Below are 18,446 nucleotides of genomic sequence, written 5' to 3'. Positions count from 1 at the left end.
CACGTTTAAATGTTTTACTCACCTCGGCTGCAGTGAAGGAGAGCCCGCAGGTTTTGGTAGCGGGCGGTGTCAGTGGCACTGTATTGTCCTCAAAGCGAGCAAAAAAGTTATTTAGTCTGTCTGGGAGCAAGACATCCTGGTCCGCGACGGGGCTGGTTTTCTTTTTGTAATCCGTGATTGACTGTAGACCCTGCCACATACCTCTTGTGTCTGAGCTGTTGAATTGCGACTCTACTTTGTCTCTATACTGGCACTTAGGTTGTTTGATTGCCTTGCGGAGGGAATAGCTACACTGTTTGTATTCGGTCATGTTTCCGGTCACCTTGCCCTGGTTAAAAGCAGTGGTTCGCGCTTTCAGTTTCACGCGAATGCTGCCATCAATCCACGGTTTCTGGTTTGGGAATGTTTTAATCGTTGCTGTGGGTACGACATCGTCAATGCACTTTCTAATGAACTCGCTCACCGAATCAGCGTATTTGTCAATGTTGTTGTTGGACGCAATGCGGAACATATCCCAATCCACGTGATCGAAGCAGTCTTGAAGAGTGGAATCAGATTGGTCGGACCAGCGTTGAACAGACCTGAGCGCGGGAGCTTGCTGTTTTAGTTTCTGTTTGTAGGCTGGAAGCAACAAAATGGAGTCGTGCTCAGCTTTTCCGAAAGGAGGGCGGGGGAGGGCCTTATATGCGTCGCGGAAGTTAGTATAACAATGATCCGAGGTTTTACCAGCCCTGGTAGCACAATCGATATGCTGATAGAATTTAGGGAGTTCTTACCAGAAAGATGTTTGTTTCTGTCGGCGCTATGCGTGAAGAAACCAGCTGGCTGCACCGACTCCGTTAGCATCTCTCGAGTGAGCCATGTTTCCGTGAAGCAAAGAACGTTACAGTCTCTGATGTCTCTCTGGAATGTTACCCTTGCTCGGATTTCATCAACCTTGTTGTCAAGAGACTGGACATTGGTGAGTAGTATGCTAGGGAGTGGAGTGCGATGTGCCCGTCTCCGAAGCCTGACCAGAAGACCGCTTCGTTAGCCCCTTTTATGGCGTCGTTGTTTAGGGTCGCCGGCTGGGATCAGATCCATTGTACTGGGTGGAAGGCAAAACACAGGATCCGCTTCGGGAGAGTCATATTCCTGGTTGTAATGATGGTGAGTTGACGTTGCTCTTATATTCAGTAGTTCCTCCCGACTGTATATAATGAAACCTAAGATTACCTGGGGTACCAATGTAAGAAATAACACATAAAAAAAAAATACTGCATAGTTTCCTAGGAACGCGAAGTGAGGCGGCCATCTCTGTCGGCGCCGGAAGTTGTAGTTATTGTGAAGATGCTGGAGAAAACAGGTACAAATGTATCTATATCCACAGTAAAACGAGTCCTATATCGATATAACCTGAAAGGCCGCTCAGCAAGGAAGAAGCCACTGCTCCAAAACCGCCATTAAAAAGCCAGACTACGGTTTGCAACTGCACATGGGGACAAAGATCGTACTTTTTGGAGAAATGTCGTCTGATCTGATGAAACAAAAATAGAACTGTTTGGCCATAATGACCATCTTTATGTTTGGAGGATAAAAGGGGAGGCTTGCCAGCCGAAGAACACCATCCCAACCATGAAGCACGGGGGTGGCTGCATCATGTTGTGGGGGTGCTTTGCTGCAGGAGGGACTGGTGCACTTCACAAAATAGATGGCATCATGAGGCAGGAAAATGATGTGGATATATTGAAGCAACATCTCAAGACATCAGTCAGGAAGTTAAAGCTTGGGTCTTCCAAATGAACAATGACTCCAAGCATACTTCCAAAGTTAAGGACAACAAAGTCAAGGTATTGGAGTGGCCATCACAAAGCCCTGACCTCAAACCTATAGCAAATTTGTTGGCAGAATTGAAAAAGGAGGCCTACAAACCTGACTCAGTTACACCTGCTCTGTCAGGAGGAATGGGCCAAAATTCACCCAACTTATTGTGGGAAGCTTGTGGAAGGCTACCCGAAACGTTTGACCCAAGTTAATCAATTTAAAGGCAATGCTACCAAATACTAATTGAGTGTATGTAAACGTATGTTATCCCCCAAATATTCTAATGAGCTGCCTCCCCTACATATTATCACCATAAGAACAAAATAACCTTTTGTGAACTGTAAAGGACCATTGAAGAGGTGAAAGAGTAATTTGAATCATTATGGTTTCCCAAAGAACCCTCCAGCTTCTATCCCCAAGCCATTAGACTTCTAAATAGCTAACAGAATGGCTACATGGACTATTTGAGTTGACCCTTGTATTTTCTTTTTTGCACTGTCTCCATGCACACTCACAAGACTCTACACACTCTCACACACTGACACTCAAACACACACATAACATGCACACACATTTCGGGCGGCAGGTGGCCTAGTGGTTAGAGCGTTGGACTAGTAACCGAAAGGTTGCAAGATTGAATCCCCGAGCTGACAAGGTATACATCTGTCTTTCTGTCCCTGAACAAGGCAGTTAACTCACTGTTCTTAGGCCGTCATTGAAAATTTGAATTTGTTATTTAACTGACTTGCCTGGCTAAATAAAGGTAAAAAAAATTATACTGACTACATTATACAATCTTAATTTACGCTGCTGCGACTCTGTTTATCATACATCCCGATGCCTAGTCACCTTACCCTTATACATATCTACCTCTATCACTCCAGTATCCCTGCACATTGTAAATATGCTATTGGAACTGACCCTGTATATACAGTCAGGTCCATAAGTATTTGGACAGTGACACAATTTGCATCATTTTGGCTCTGTATACCACCACAATATTTTTGAAAGGAAACAATCAAGATGTGCTTTCAGTGTGGAATTTCATCTTTAATTTAAGGGTTTTGTCAAAATTATTGTATAAACCGTGTAGGAATTACAACCATTTTTAAACATCACCCCCCAATTTTAGGGGCTCAAAAGTAATTGGACAAACTAACATAATCATAAATTAAATTGTGAGTTTTAATACTTGGTTGCAAGTGCTTTGCAGACAATGACTGCCTGAAGTCTGGAACTCATAGACATCACCAGATGCTGGGTTTCTTCCCTGGTGATGCTCTGCCAGGCCTTTACTGCTGCTGTCTTCAGTTCCTGCTTGTACTTGGGGCGTTTTGCCTTCAGTTTTGTCTTCAGCAAGTGAAACACATGCTCAATTGGATTCAGGTCAGGTGATTGTCTTGGCCATTGCAGAACATTTCACTTATTTGCCTTAAAGTATTGGGTTGCTTTTGCAGTATGCTTCAGGTCACTGTCCATCTGCGCTGTGAATGAGTTTTGAAGCATTTGGCTGAATCTGAGTAGATAATATAGCCCTAAATACTTCAGAATTCATCCTGCTGCTTTTGTCAGCAGTGACATCATCAATAAATACAGGGGAATCAGTTGAATTGGCAGCCATACATGCCCACACCATAACACTACTACCTCCACCATGCTTCACAGATGAGGTGGTATCATGAGCAGGATCATGAGCAGTTCCTTCCCTTCTCCATACTCTTCTCTTCCCATCATTCCGGTACACTTTGATCTTTGTCTCATCTGTCCATAGGATGTTGTTCCAGAACTGTACAGGCTTTTTAGATGTTTTTTGGCAAACTAATCTGGTCTTCCTGTTTTTGAGGCTTACCAATGGTTTACATCTTGTGGTAAACTGTCTGTGTTTACTGTGGTGAAGTCTTCTCTTGATTGTTGACTTTGACACAGATACGCCTAACTCCTGGAGGGTGTTATTGATCTGGCCATCTGTTGTTCAGGGTTTTTTCTTCACCAGGGAAAGAATTCTTCTGTCATCCACCAGAGTTATTTTCTGTGGTCTTCCGGCCCTTTGTTGTTCCTGAGCTCACCTGAGCTCATCTTTCTTTTTAAGAATGGAACAAATAGTTGATTTGGCCATACCTAATGTTTGTGCTATCTCTCTGATGGTTTTGTTTTGAATTTCAGCCTAATGATGCTTGTTTCACCGGCAGCGTTACCTCTTTGGACATCATGTTGAGGGTTAACAGCAACATATTCCAAATGCAATTCCACACTTGCAATCAGCCTTTTATCTGCTTACTTGTAAATGAACTAATGAGGGAATAACCACTGCACCAGATTTGCCAATTCTTGCTGTGAGATGTTACCCCACTCTTCCACCAAGACACCTGCAAGTTCCCGGACATTTCTGAGGGGAATGTCCCTAGCCCTCACCCTCCGAACCAACAGGTCCCAGACGTGCTCAATGGGATTGAGATCCGGGCTCTTCGCAGGCCATGGCAGAACACTGACATTCCTGTCTTTGTCACGAATACTACCGAAGTCCAGACCAGGTTTCCACCGTGCGCATTCCTGCTGAGTATCCATCGGTGCGACAACGGTGGAGAGTCCAGACCAGGTTTCCACCGTGCGCATTCCTGCTGAGTATGCCGATTTGGCTATCGCCTTTAGTAAGAGGAAGGCGACCCTATTACCTCCCCATCGACAGGGGGATTGCGTGATAAACCTCCAGGTAAACACTGCACTCCCCAGGAGTCATGTGTATCCGTTGTCCCAGGAGGAGACGTTGGCTATGGAGACATACATCACGGAGGCTCTGGGACAGGGGTACATTCGGCCCTCCATGTCACCCGCCTCCTCGAGTTTCTTTTTTGTGAAGAAAAAGGAGGGTGGTTTGCGTCCGTGTATTGATTATCGAGGTCTAAATTCCATCACTGTGGGTTTTAGTTACCCACTACCTCTCATCGCTACGGCGGTGGAATCATTTCACGGGGCGCGATTCTTCACAAAATTGGACCTCAGGAGCGCATATAATCTGGTGCGTATTCGGGAGGGAGATGAGTGGAAAACCGCGTTTAGTACCACATCTGGCCATTATGAGTACCTCATCATGCCGTACGGGTTGAAGAATGCTCCAGCCATCTTTCAATCCTTTGTTGATGAGATTCTCAGAGACCTGCACGGACAGGGTGTAGTGGTGTATATTGACGACATCTTGATCTACTCCGCTACACGCGCCGAGCATGTGTCTCTGGTGCGCAAGGTTCTTGGGCGACTGCTGGAGCATGACCTGTACGTGAAGGCAGAGAAATGTGAGTTTTCCAAACGAGCCGTTTCCTTCCTGGGTTATCGCATTTCCACCTCGGGGATGGTAATGGAGGATGACCGCGTAAAAGGAGGTGCAGCGGTTCTTAGGGTTTGCCAATTACTACCGGAGGTTTATCCGGGGTTTTGGTCAGGTGGCGGCCCCTATTACCTCACTGCTGAAGGGGGGCCCGGTGCGCTTGCAGTGGTCCGCAGAGGCGGAGAGAGCTTTTTGTCGTTTGAAGGCGCTGTTCACCGACGCGCCAGTGTTGGCGCATCCTGACCCCTCTTTGGCGTTCATAGTTGAGGTGGACGCATCTGAGGCTGGGGTTGGGGCTGTGCTCTCCCAGCGTTCGGGTACGCCACCGAAGCTCCGCCCCTGTGCCTTTTTTTCTAAGAAGCTCGGGCCAGCGGAGCGGAATTATGATGTGGGGGATAGGGAGTTGTTGGCCATGGTCAAGGCTCTGAAGGTGTGGAGACACTGGCTTGAGGGGGATAAGCACCCTTTTCTCATCTGGACCGACCACCATAATCTGGAGTATATCCGATCAGCTAGGAGACTGAATCCTCGTCAGGCAAGGTGGGCCATGTACTTTACCCGATTTCGTTTTACGATTTCGTATCGACCAGGTTCCCTTAATACTAAGGCCGACGCGCTGTCCCGACTATACGACACTGATGACCGGTCCATCGATCCTACTCCCATCATTCCGGCGGCTAAGCTGGTAGCGCCGGGAGTATGGGAGGTGGACACGGACATCGAGCGGGCACTAAGGGCGGAACCTGTGCCTCCACAGTGCCCGGAGGGTCGTAGGTATGTGCCGCTCGCTGTTCGTGATCAATTGATTCGATGGGCTCATAGTCTACCCTCGTCAGGTCACCCGGGTATTTCAAGGACAGTGCGAAGTCTTAGAGGGAAGTACTGGTGGCCTACCTTGGTGAGAGACGTGCGATTCTTTGTCTCCTCCTGTTCGGTGTGCGCCCAGAGTAAGGCTCCTAGACATTTGCCACTAGGGAAATTACAACCCCTCCCCGTTCCACAACGGCCGTGGTCCCATCTATCGGTGGATTTTCTTACTGATCTTCCCTTGTCTCAGGGGAACACCACGATCCTGGTCGTTGTGGATCGGTTCTCTAAGTCCTGCCGTCTTATCCCGTTGCCCGGTCTCCCTACGGCCCTGCAGACTGCGAAGGCACTATTTACCCATGTCTTCCGGCACTACGGGGTGCCCTAGGATATTGTTTCTGATCGGGGTCCCCAGTTCACGTCCAGAATATGGAAGGCGTTTATGGAGCATCTGGGGGTCTCGGTCAGCCTGACCTCGGGGTATCACCTGGAGAGTAATGGGCAGGTGGAGAGAGTGAACCAGGAGGTGGGTAGGTTTCTGCGGTCGTATTGCCAGGACCGGCCAGGGGAGTGGTCAAGATACATCCCCTGGGCAGAGATTGCCCAGAACTCACTAAGCCACTCCTCTACCAACATGTCACCATTTGAGTGTGTGTTGGGGTACCAGCCGGTTCTGGCACCATGGCATCAGAGCCAGACCGAGGCTCCTGCGGTGGAGGAGTGGGTGCAGCGCTCTAAGGAGACCTGGAGAGCCGTCCAGGAGTCTTTGCGTCAGGCGAGTGGACGGCAGAAGAAGAGCGCTGACCGTCACCGCAGTGAGGCCCCCGTGTTTGCACCGGGGGACAGGGTCTGGCTCTCGACCCGAAACCTGCCCCTCCGCCTGCCCTGCCGGAAGCTGGGTCCGCAGTGTGTAGGGCCATTTAAAGTCCTGAGGAGAATAAACGAGGTGTGTTATCGATTGTTACTTCCTTCGTATTATCGTATTAACCCCTCGTTTCATGTGTCTCTCCTCAGGCCGGTGGTAGCTGGTCCCATGCAGGAAGGTGAGGTTCCGGAGGTCCCTCCGCCCCCTCTGGACATAGAGGGGTCCCCGGCGTACGCGATAAGGTCCATACTGGACTCCAGACGCCGGGTGAGGGGCCTGCAGTACCTCGTGGACTGGGAGGGGTACGGGCCGGAGGAGAGGTGCTGGGTCCCGGTGGGGGATATATTGGATCCAAGTCTACTAAGGGAATTCCATCGCCTCCATCCGGATCGCCCTGCACCTCGCCCCCAGGGTCGTCCCCGAGGCCGGTGTCGGCGCGCTGTGGGGGCCGCGCGTCAGGAGGGGGGTACTGTCACGAATACTACCGAAGGTGACTCCCCTTCCCGTTCGGGTGGCGGTCGTCGTCGCCGGTCTACTAGCTGCCACCGATCCCTTTTTCCTTTTCGTTTATGTATGTCTAATTGTTTTCACCTGTTTCTTGTTGGGCTTTTGGGAGGTGTACTATTTAGGTTAGTTTCGCCCGCTAGTGTTTGTGCGGGCTTATTGTGTGTTCATGTTACGTCAGGAGTGGATTATTTGATTGTGGGTTTTTCGCTGTCCAGTTTATTTTAAACAGTTGGTCTGTGGGTTGTGTTTGCGCCTGTGTTTTGGCGTCACCCCTTTTGTACCTGTTCCTGTTTTCTCTGTGGACATTAAAGCGTTTTGTTCCCGTAAACTTCTGATCTCTCTGCGCCTGACTCTACACCCATCATTCTCCTGGCGTTACAGTCTTGCAGGAAATCACGCACAGAATGAGCAGTATGGCTGGTGGCATTGTCATGCTGGAGGGTTGAGCCTGGATGAGCCTGCAGGACGGATACCACATGAGTGTGGAGGATGTCTTCCCTTTAAAGCACAGTGTTGAGATTTCCTGCAATGACAACAAGCTCAGTCCAATGATGCTGTGACACACCGCCCCAGACCATGATGGACCCTCCACCTCCAAATCGATCCCCCCCCAGAGTACAGGCCTTGGTGTAACGTTCATTCCTTCGACGATAAACGCGAATCCGACCATCACCCTGGTGAGACAAAACCGCGACTCGTCAGTGAAGAGCACTTTTTGCCAGTCCTGTCTGGTCCAGCAACGGTGGGTTTGTGCCCATAGTAGGCGTTGTTGTCGGTGATGTCTGATGAGGACCTACCTTACAACAGGCCTATAAGCCCTCAGTCCAGCCTCTCTCAGCCTATTACGGACAGTCTGAGCACTGATGGAGGGATTGTGCGTTCCTGGTGTAACTCGGGCAGTTGTTGTTGCCATCCTGTATCTGTCCCACAGGTGTGATGTCCGGATGTACTGATCCTGTGCAGGTGTTGTTACACGTGGTCTACCACTGCGAGGATGATCAGCTGTCCGTTCTGTCTCCCTGTAGCGCTGTCTTAGGCGTCTCACCGTATGGATATTGCAATTTATTGCCCTGGCCACATCTGCAGTCCTCATGCCTCCTTGCAGCATTTCTAAGGCACGTTCACGCAGATGAGCAGGGACCCTGAACATCTTTCTTTTGGTGTTTTTCAGAGTCAGTAGAAAGGCCTCTTTAGTGTCCTAAGTTTTTATAACTGTGACCTTAATTATCTGTAAGCTGTTAGTGTCTTAACGACCGTTCCACAGGAGCATTTTCATTAATTGTTCATTGAACAAGCGTGGGAGAGAGATTAAAGTAGATGTCATACGTCAAAATTTGATGGATGACCCTATGTGAACCTATGTGACCGCTATGTGAACCTAAGGGGCTGCCTGTCAGGACATCCTGATGGTTAGGTGGGGGTCTTTGGGTAAGGGTCCAGTTGTCAGGTCAACCGGTAATGATTTATGACCCAAGCCTGATTTATGACCCTATGTCCTGTTTTAGCAGGCATGCCCATATTTGGGCTTCCGGTCAGGACATCCTGGCCTGGGGTGGGGGTCTTTGGGGTAAGTGTCAAGCTGTCAATGTCGTAAATCAAAAAAAAGATCATGATTTATGACCCTATGTAGTGATTGATGCCCCAATGGTTTGTAGAATGGGGGCATGCCCATATTTGGGCTTCCGGTCAGGACATCCTGATGGTTAGGGGTGCTTTTTGGATAAGTAAGTGACCAGGTGTCATGTCAAACTGTTCCTGGATGTCTAGTGTTGGGGGTTGTTAATGAACATTTCAAAGAGGCTGGCTTTGCAGAAGCCTTATAAAGCCCCAGAACAATTCCTGTTTAAGACTGTACAAGATCTTAAGAATAACCATGGAATTTGGGATCGGTGACAAAGCAGTGATGACTGTAACAACTGAAGCGGGTCCTCGGTTGGTCCATAGAGCACGGGCCAAGTATCAACCCGCAATATATGATGCTCCAAAAAAACGTTTTTTAAATGTTTATAGAACCCAAATACCTCCATCAAATGCGCTGAAAGATCAAGTGTTGATGTCTAATGGACAGCTTTGGGGGTATCGGTTTGATTACGTGGCCTGTAGAGTGACCCTCTATACGGTAGCTGAAGGAGAAGAATATACAGACCAGACTGTAGGCTTGGAATATGGTGTTGAAGACTGGTCGGTTTTTCGCAAGGTTGTGTGTCCTGAACTGCGCCTTATCACCAAGGGGTATAGTGTGTTCACGGGCCACGAGACCCGTTGGGAAGGTACCCCTGACTCCTCAGGACGAATATTTCACAGGGTGAAAATACAAAGACAGAATGGACGTCCCTGCGGCTGCGTGGAGTTCTATATCGGCACCCAGGAAATCCGAAACCAAAACCTCAGGGAGGGGGGCCATACTGGGGATACCCGACTGCGTCTGCTTATTCCTTTTAAAAGTTGGGATGTAATGGAATTGAAAATGTTGCAGGCGTTGGATGATCTCTTTGTACAGAGCCAACAGCGGCAGAGCCTTGTTCATTTAAAGAAGTGCATAATATATACGAATCGTAAAGATTACGATGCAAAAGAGCCTCCAGAAGATACAGCGTCAGAAGAAAACTAAGTAAGCGGATGCTTTAACCACGCCCCCCCAGATACCCAATGGCCTTGTTCTACAATAAAAAGAAAAAAGCAGCCAGTTCTTCATTTCAGCATACACCATGGATCTCCAGACCATCTACGTGGACGCATCTACGTCATGGGGCCCCGAAACTAAGGACTCAATGCCTCACAGCCCTACACTCTACTCACCCCTGGCAAGACCCTCGACACCCCCTACATGTACCCAGCCTGAGGATGTGTTTGATGGGGTGGTCAGTACTATTTTTGTGGATACCATCAAGGCCTCTATAGCTACACTTTTAGACTTGGTGATTGGCGACTATATAAGAGAAAAATGCATCGGCTGTGAGATCAATCACCCCAGCCAGCGTCGTCATCCTTGCCTATACGACCCTCCGAGATACTACTTTTTCAATCATTTTGAGGAGCTGGTGAAAAGACTGTGGTCCCGCAGGTTTATACCCTCGCTGGTCAGCGCCCTGGAGGCTATGGGTCTTGTGCCGTCTATCCCTAGAGTTTACGGGGTAACCGAGGCCTTCCTACATGAACTGAAGGAGGCAATTTTCATCCACGAGAAACTCAAAGAAATCCGACACACCCTGGTGGCCGACAACAAATACCGGGAAGCTGTGGTTGCTGATGTGGTGCTTTTCTGGCTCAATAAATCCCAAGAGACCGAGTGACATTTTGTTATTTAGACGTAAAAGCTATGGGTAACTATGTGTCTACGATGTTGGAGCGAATAAATACATTTTTTCTTTTGAGAGACCTTACAAATGTTATGCATCAGATTATTGAAAATAAAGTGAATAATGTATCGTTCTACACGACACACAATACCTGGGCTAATGTAGAGCGTTTGCTGAAAATGGAACAAATCATGAATCATGTACGACATACGGGTGGGAGTTTGCAATGGACACAAATGGTATCAAGAATTGTTGATGAGTCTGAAGAGCTAGAAGTAACTTTGGCTAAGATTTTGCATTATTTGTTTGAACCCCCATTTAATGTGAACGTGTATCATATTTGTTGTTTATATACTTATATATCCGACGTGTGTGTTTTAAAAATTCAGCGACACAAACCTGTAAATCTAAACCATATATACAGGGTGTTGCATGATGTGATTGTTGAGAAAACTGGGACTTGTATCTTGCAACAAATCCTGAATTGGTTGTATACGTAATACTTGGTGTTAAAAAAATAAAAATTCTCAAACTGAAATGTTGTCGTTATTTGAAAGTGGCTCATTAACGTTATTGTCCCTCAGAGAGGCAAGAAGGATGGCTGAACAGCTGTTGAAAAACATTTATTATAATCCCGCTAACCCCGGGTCTTATGGTGGTAAAGAGCGTTTACAGAGAGCAATAGCCGAAGAAACAGGTAGCCTGTTAAGCGATGCTAAAGTGAGTGAGTGGTTATCAGAGCAGGATGCCTATACTCTCCATAAATCTGTAAGAAAACAATTTCCAAGAAATAGAGTTTTTTCTACGCATCCCTTATCCCAATTTCAGGCGGATCTATGCGACATGCAGGCCCTTGCCGATAAAAATGATGGAAATCGCTACATGCTAACGGTTATAGATATTTTCTCTAAAGTAGCCTTTGTAAGGGTTTTAAAAAATAAGAGCGGGGCCGAGGTAACCCGGGCCTTTGACTCGATCTTGAAGGAAGGAGGCGCACCCAATAAAGTGCAGACTGATGGCGGAAAAGAATTCTTCAATAAAACATTTCAGAAGCTGATGAATAAGTATAAAATAATACATTTTGCTACAGGCTCTGATTTGAAAGCTTCGGTTGTGGAACGCTTTAATAGGACTTTGAAAGAGCGGATGTGGCGATATTTTACAGCTCACAACACCCACAGATATACAGACATAGTTCAGGATTTAGTAAACGGGTACAACCACAGCTTCCATAAGAGTATACGTATGAAGCCCTCTGACGTCTCTTCGGAAAACTCTTTTCAAGTCTTTAAAAATATGTATGGTTTGTTCCCACTTCGCCGTAAGAAAAAAATGACTTTTAAATTCCTAGTGGGTGACTTGGTTCGTATATCAAAGTTGAGGGGTGTTTTCGACAAAAAATACGAACAAGGCTTTAGCTCGGAGTTGTTTACCGTTACAGAATGTCTGCCACGCATTCCCCCGGTCTACAAATTAAAAGATTATGACGGGGATCTTATAGAGGGATCTTTTTATGAAAAGGAATTACAGAAGGTCCAGTTGGGTAAAGACAAAGTCTTTCACGTGGAGGAGATTCTAGATCAGAAGAGAGAAAAGGGTAAAAAATGGTTGCTGGTCCGCTGGAAAAACTGGCCTCAAAAGTTCAACAGTTGGGTATTGGAGCATGATGTGGTGGAGGCAACGGGGATTAATTTAAACCCCTAGTCATGATAACTAGCGCATCAGTCGCGTGTACACAGTTGGGCATCATGGAACACAGCGGCTTCTACCTGACTCTCCCCAGTAATGCGTCGGCACAGATATATCGTAATAATCAGAGTTCGAAGTATACGACCAATTTTCCAAAGCCTATAGAGTTATCAGAGGCTTGGGAAGTAGGTCTCAGCGAGATTACATACCCCCATAGTTGGTATAATATCAAAGCTAAGGACCGTGATTTTTATTGCAAAAGGTTATCGGAACCTGCGAAACTTATTAAGCTTAAAAAAGGTTTCTATAGAACCGTCGACAGGATCGTCTCAGAGTTGAATGAACACCTAACCCTGAACAAGATGGAAATATTCCTATTCTACAATCCAATCCATAAAAGGATACAAATCTCAGGGCCTGCTAACGGAGGTATAAAGACCAGCGGTAATTTATCCTACATGTTGGGGATGGGTCCCAATAAATGGACGTATGTGAACGATAAATTATTCCCATTCCCTGCGGATATACATGCAGGCTTTTACAACATATTTGTCTATACCGACATCATAACCTATCAAAGGGTCGGAGACAGCTGTGTGCCCCTCCTGCGAACAGTTCATATAGACGGAAAGGATGGGGACATCGTCACTGTCAATTATGACAAGCCGCACTACGTACATGTCAGCAAGAACTATATTGAAAACATTCTGGTTGAGCTTAAAACGGATCAGAACGAAAACATTGAATTTACTTATGGTAAAACGATTGTAAAACTCCACTTTAGACCCACCAAAACCTCTCTACATATATAATATCTGTATTATATTTATAAACATAATACAAATAAAAGAGTTATGGAGCACCATCAGCTCGACCCTAACCGTTATGTTTCATACTATGTGGATCAAGTTGGTAATGGACTACCAGGATATCATGGAGCACCGACAATGTATGGTGCGGGGATAGGCGGTATATTCCGTAACCTGTTTAGGATGGTTTTACCGTTTATGAAGAGGGGCTTCAGCATAGCCAAACCACATTTAAAATCCGCGGCTAAAAATATAGTAAGTGAGGTTGTAGCCAATGCTATGACCCGAAGGGCGTCACCAGATGTGGAGCATCAAGAAGGCTCGGGGCTTATGATATTGTCTCGAAGACCAAAAAAGAGACCCCCAGGTTTAAGACGCAGGCCGGCACCTAAAAAGCGGCGGTTAACTGTTAAAAGAACCTCAGTAAGTCAAAGACGAGGTAAAGTGAGGAGGTCTGAACCAAAACAGGCTAAAAGAATACTAGGAAGTATTTTCTAAAAGAATAAGTGACATGGCTCTTTTACATCGAATGTCCTCTGAAGCTATAAAGACAGAACTCGATCTTTTCACGGCCCCTTTAACGCAGCATTCAATAGATAGATCCAGTTATGTGGAGATAGCCCCTCTCTCTGCTATTACCGATAACGGGCCTATCGAATTTTTCATACCAGGCCACGGTGACAACTATCTGGACCTCAACAACACCTTGGTGCATTTACGTCTAAAAGTGACCAAAAGAGATGGGTCTAATATTGCAGGCGATGCCAAAGTGAGTCTCATTAATTACCCCTTGGCCACCATTTTCTCCCAAGTTGATGTGACTTTGGGTGAACGCCTAATCAGTCAAAGCAGCGCCACATACCCTTATAGAGCCATCATGGAGTGTTTACTAAACTACTCCGAAGACACTCTCAAAACACAATTTAGCGCCGGGCTGTTTAGCAAGGATACTGCAGGAGCCTCTATGGAATCGACAGACCCTTCCACCGGTGCAAACAAAGGACTAGCGGCACGAGCTCGCTACTGCGCCGAATCTCGAGAGTTTCATTTGCTAGGCCCTATACACTCTGACATTTTCTTTCAAGAACGGTTACTCTTAAATTCGGTTGATTTAAGATTAAAATTAACCAGGGCCAAGGATGATTTTTGCCTGATGTCTCCCCAAGACGGGGATTTTAGTTTGAAAGTGTTGGGGGCCACCCTTTTTATTAAAAAAGTGTCTGTATCTCCGGCCGTACGCCTGGGTCACTCACATGCTTTGATGAAAGGAAATGCCCTTTACCCTCTCCAAAGAATTACCATGAAAACCTTTAGCATACCTGTGGGCAGTAGAATCTGCAGTCAAGAAAACCTATTTCTAGGCCCTTTACCTAGATATGTGGTTATAGGTCTGGTTGATCACGCCTCTAATACGGGGAGTTTAGATAAAAACCCCTTTAATTTTCAACACTTCAATGCAGAGTATGTAGCTCTCTGTCAGGACGGACGTCAGGTTCCTGCTAAGGCTTTCCAACCCCAATTTAACAACAACATATCTGTGCGAGAATTTTACAATCTATTCCTGGCTACAGGGAGGCATCTAAAAGATCTCTCTTTACCTATTGACAGAAATGATTTTGCAGAGGGTTACACGTTGTATGCTTTCAATTTATCCCCTGATGATGACACCTCAGGAAATCTGTCTGTGGTGTCCCAAGGTAACCTCAGGCTGGAAATGCGTTTCCGTACACCTTTAGCCTGTACAGTTAGCATGATTGTTTACGCATGCTCTGATTCAATCTTGGAAGTGAATGCCCGAAGACAGGTCTTAGTGGATTATTATTAAGGACCTTTGAGCAAAGACATGAATACCCAAGAGTTGGAAGGGCTCATGAGCCGCTTGATTGGAAAACAATTTTGTGGAGTGATGGCTTGTGATGAATTACCTATTGAGATATGGCCTGAGAGGCCTGCAATGTTTATTGTCAATACCCATCCTAAACACATGCCTGGTGAACATTGGCTAGCTATGACATTAGAACAGGAAGGTGGAAGAAAAATCTCAACTTTTTTTGATTCCTATGGCTTTCCCCCCGGTTTTTCACATTTCCCTAAATCTATTAAAGATTTTTTGACCCTAAACGGTTCAAAGATCTACTACAGCATCAAACAAGTGCAAGATAACCTTTCCACTACATGCGGTCACCACTGTGTATTTTACCTGTGCCAAAGAGCCCGGGGAGTTTCTTTTGAAGATGTTATGTTTCTTTATAAGGATGATTTAAGAAGTAATGATAACTTTGTATCTTGTTTTGTTCGAAAATATCAAAAGTGTTCAAATGTGTGTCGTTTAAGAACGCGTAATCAAGGCGTATGCTCACGTCATATGTTTCAAGAATGCCACAAATGTTAAATTGCTTATTTTTCAAATAAAACATTTTATTGAATTTAATCATAGTCATTCAAAAAGTCATTTTCAAAAGTCTAACCACGCCGAGAGATCGGGATTAGGAAAAGGTCCTGAGACGTTCATGGGAGTAAATGAGTTAGCATCATCGCTTTCATAGGGGGGCGGTGTCGTTGGGGCATCTTTAGGGGTGCTGTATCTCGTTGAAGGCTTTTGTTTTAAAGCTTGAATCTGTTGACGAAGCTTATGGTTGGGTACACCGGAGAGGGGAATGTTCAGGATTGCCAGGGCCTTAAGAAACTGACGCCAGCCGGGAGGCCTTCGGTCATCAGCAACCTTGTGGGCAGCCGTGGTACTTTTAAGTAAGTCCACCATATGGGACCCCCTAACAACAGCGCCCTGAAGTATAAACTCTCCAGAATCGTTCCAAGCAGCTAACCCCTTTGAGTCTTTTATCTTGTTCATAATGTATTTAACATTCTTCCTGTTACGTAAAGGCACATGTGTCAGTAGGTCATGCATAACTTTATCTTCAAAAGGCATTTGAGCTTCACCAGACATAGGATCTTCACTAGGTAAGATCGCCGGTACAGGCCTTACCGGGGTCTGGCTATCGTTAGGTTCGACATCTGTTAAAGGGTCCGGTAGGGAAAGTGTTAAATGGTTGGTCTCTCTCTCCCCTTGCTTTACCAGAGTCAAATATCTTTGCATTAGGTTTGTGTATTTTTGGATCTTATCATAGGGGTTCAATCCTTTTCGGTTCAAAACATCCTTCATGGCCGTATCCAAATCATTTTCAGCTGTTTGTCTGATATTTTCAGGACCCTGCATTTGATTTTTAAGTCTATCCAACTCTTGTTGTGGCACCAAGTACATTTTAGTGGCCATCACACCGCGTGTTCAACCCCCACGTCTGGCCGCAATAAGGCTGGTGATGAAGGGCACGGCTATACTGAGTAAAGGTAGAAGAAAACCCCCAGACTGTTGTATACTATGTCTTTTCTTTTGAAGACTGGCCCTTTTATTGGCAAAGAGTTTGATCGCGGTCTTTTGTCTCTTTAATTTTTTCAATTGGTTCAGGGTGAGTGGAATGCGTCCTTTGAGAAGATTCAAAGCAATCTCACATAAGGCTAATATGAGATCTGAAGAACAACTACCCAAGATGGCCTTCCGTCCTTTAGCTGTAGACCCAACTAGCCTTGTCAAGAGGGGCAGGTTTCTTTTTAAACGCAGAGACATAGCGTTTACTTTTTAGGAAGGTATGCAGCAGGCCGCTCCCGCGGAAACAGCCCTGTACGTAGCCTAAGGTGTTCTGGAGTATTTGCTTTTAAATCCACGATTAAATAAGAAAATGGCTCTTTGGTAGCGTCCTCATAGCTCTCCATAAAGTATGATTTCCGTCCAGGGTACATCTGCTGAGCTAGAGTGCTAATTTGCAGTTTGTCTCTAGGATTTTTAAACAATACCATGTAGTTGGCATTCAAGCTAATGGTCCGACTATTTTTACCTTGGTGAAACACATTCTGGACCAAGTAAAGCACGGACAGGTTTCTATGATGAGTATATTGGGTAAAAGCTCGTGCAATTTCGGGGTGTTCGCTACCAGCGAATAGCATATCGTCCAAAACCAGCAGATTATATTTATGTGGGGGGAGAAGTTCATCATCAGACAGAGATTCGGGTATTCCTTCAACAAACTTGATTTTTATTGTCTTCAATAATTCATCATACAGAGGTTGGTAACATGAATAACACCATACAATATTGTCAGGCTTTTGAGATAACACATGTTCAGAATTCTCTAAAATACTTTTTACAAAAAAAGTTTTACCACTGTTTGATGGGCCTGCAATTAAGGCCGAAAAGGGCAGTTTTAAACGGGGGTCAAAATCCTCGACAGCCGTCATTATATCTTAAGCTTTAAGACACACTGGGGCTTGTAGCATAAGTCAGTAGCCAAAGGGCAATGTGGTACCGTCAGGCAATAGCCGTCTCTTGTCATAGACTACCCTGAATCTTTTAGTGAGTGGGGCGTTTCTTAGATGGAACCCCTTTTTATCCCTCACTATTTTGTTGTAGGAGGTCAAAATCTCCAAGTCACTATTCTTGTCATTTACGAACCCGTCGACCAAGCGCGTGATTGATTCCAAGTTTACACGCGGGGCATTTTCGTAGTTTTGAGTCACGCCTTTGGCTTTCAACACCACGTGATTGTCTTTAGTCCTAAAAGCATAGCTTTTGGGCCCACATGAGGACCATTCTGTGATATGGTCACCCTCGGCGAGTTCACTAGTTAAACCCCCAAGATAGTTGCTAAGTGGGGGGGTCCAATCCCCCGGCTTGCTTACATAGACCACAGAGTCTGTGTCGTGGTAAAGAACCCGCCGCTGAAGCTGTTCCATGAGGGTGTACAGTTCAAGTCGGGCATAGGCTGTGGTAAATGCTGCAAGAAACACATTTACATTACCTGGGGGTAGAACCCACTTTGGGTTGCGCCGCCATTGCACCAAGGCAATGTCTTGACTCAAGAATGAAAAATGTGAAATTTCGTATTGGTCCGAAAAAACAAATTCCAAAAATTCTTCCGGGTCTTTAATGATCGAAGTTGTTAGCATATTGCTTCTCTGCGCTAACTTCCCCCAAAGGGAGTTCAAGTACAATTTCGAAACATTTCTTTTGGTTTTGTTGACCTGTATTCTGTCAGGGTCAAGAAGTATGCCTTCTCTGTCATGGTAGTCTTGAATGTACTTCTCTTTACTTTCTTGATCTGTGACCGATGCTGGATAGCCTGAAGCCATCTGCTTGCATCTCAAGAAGGTCTTGATGTACTCTTTAAAAAGTGTGTCTGATTTCCTGGAAAAGTTCCACACTTCAAAGATTTTGGCCACACGATACCCCTTCTCCAAAGCCTTAGAGAATTCAGCGGTGACCCAGACACCTGTCAGGGCTCTTTCTTGAT

This window comes from Salvelinus namaycush, chromosome 34, assembly GCF_016432855.1.
Source record: "Salvelinus namaycush isolate Seneca chromosome 34, SaNama_1.0, whole genome shotgun sequence".
In the NCBI taxonomy this organism is placed as follows: domain Eukaryota; kingdom Metazoa; phylum Chordata; class Actinopteri; order Salmoniformes; family Salmonidae; genus Salvelinus; species Salvelinus namaycush.
Note: the sequence above shows the minus strand (reverse complement) of the source record.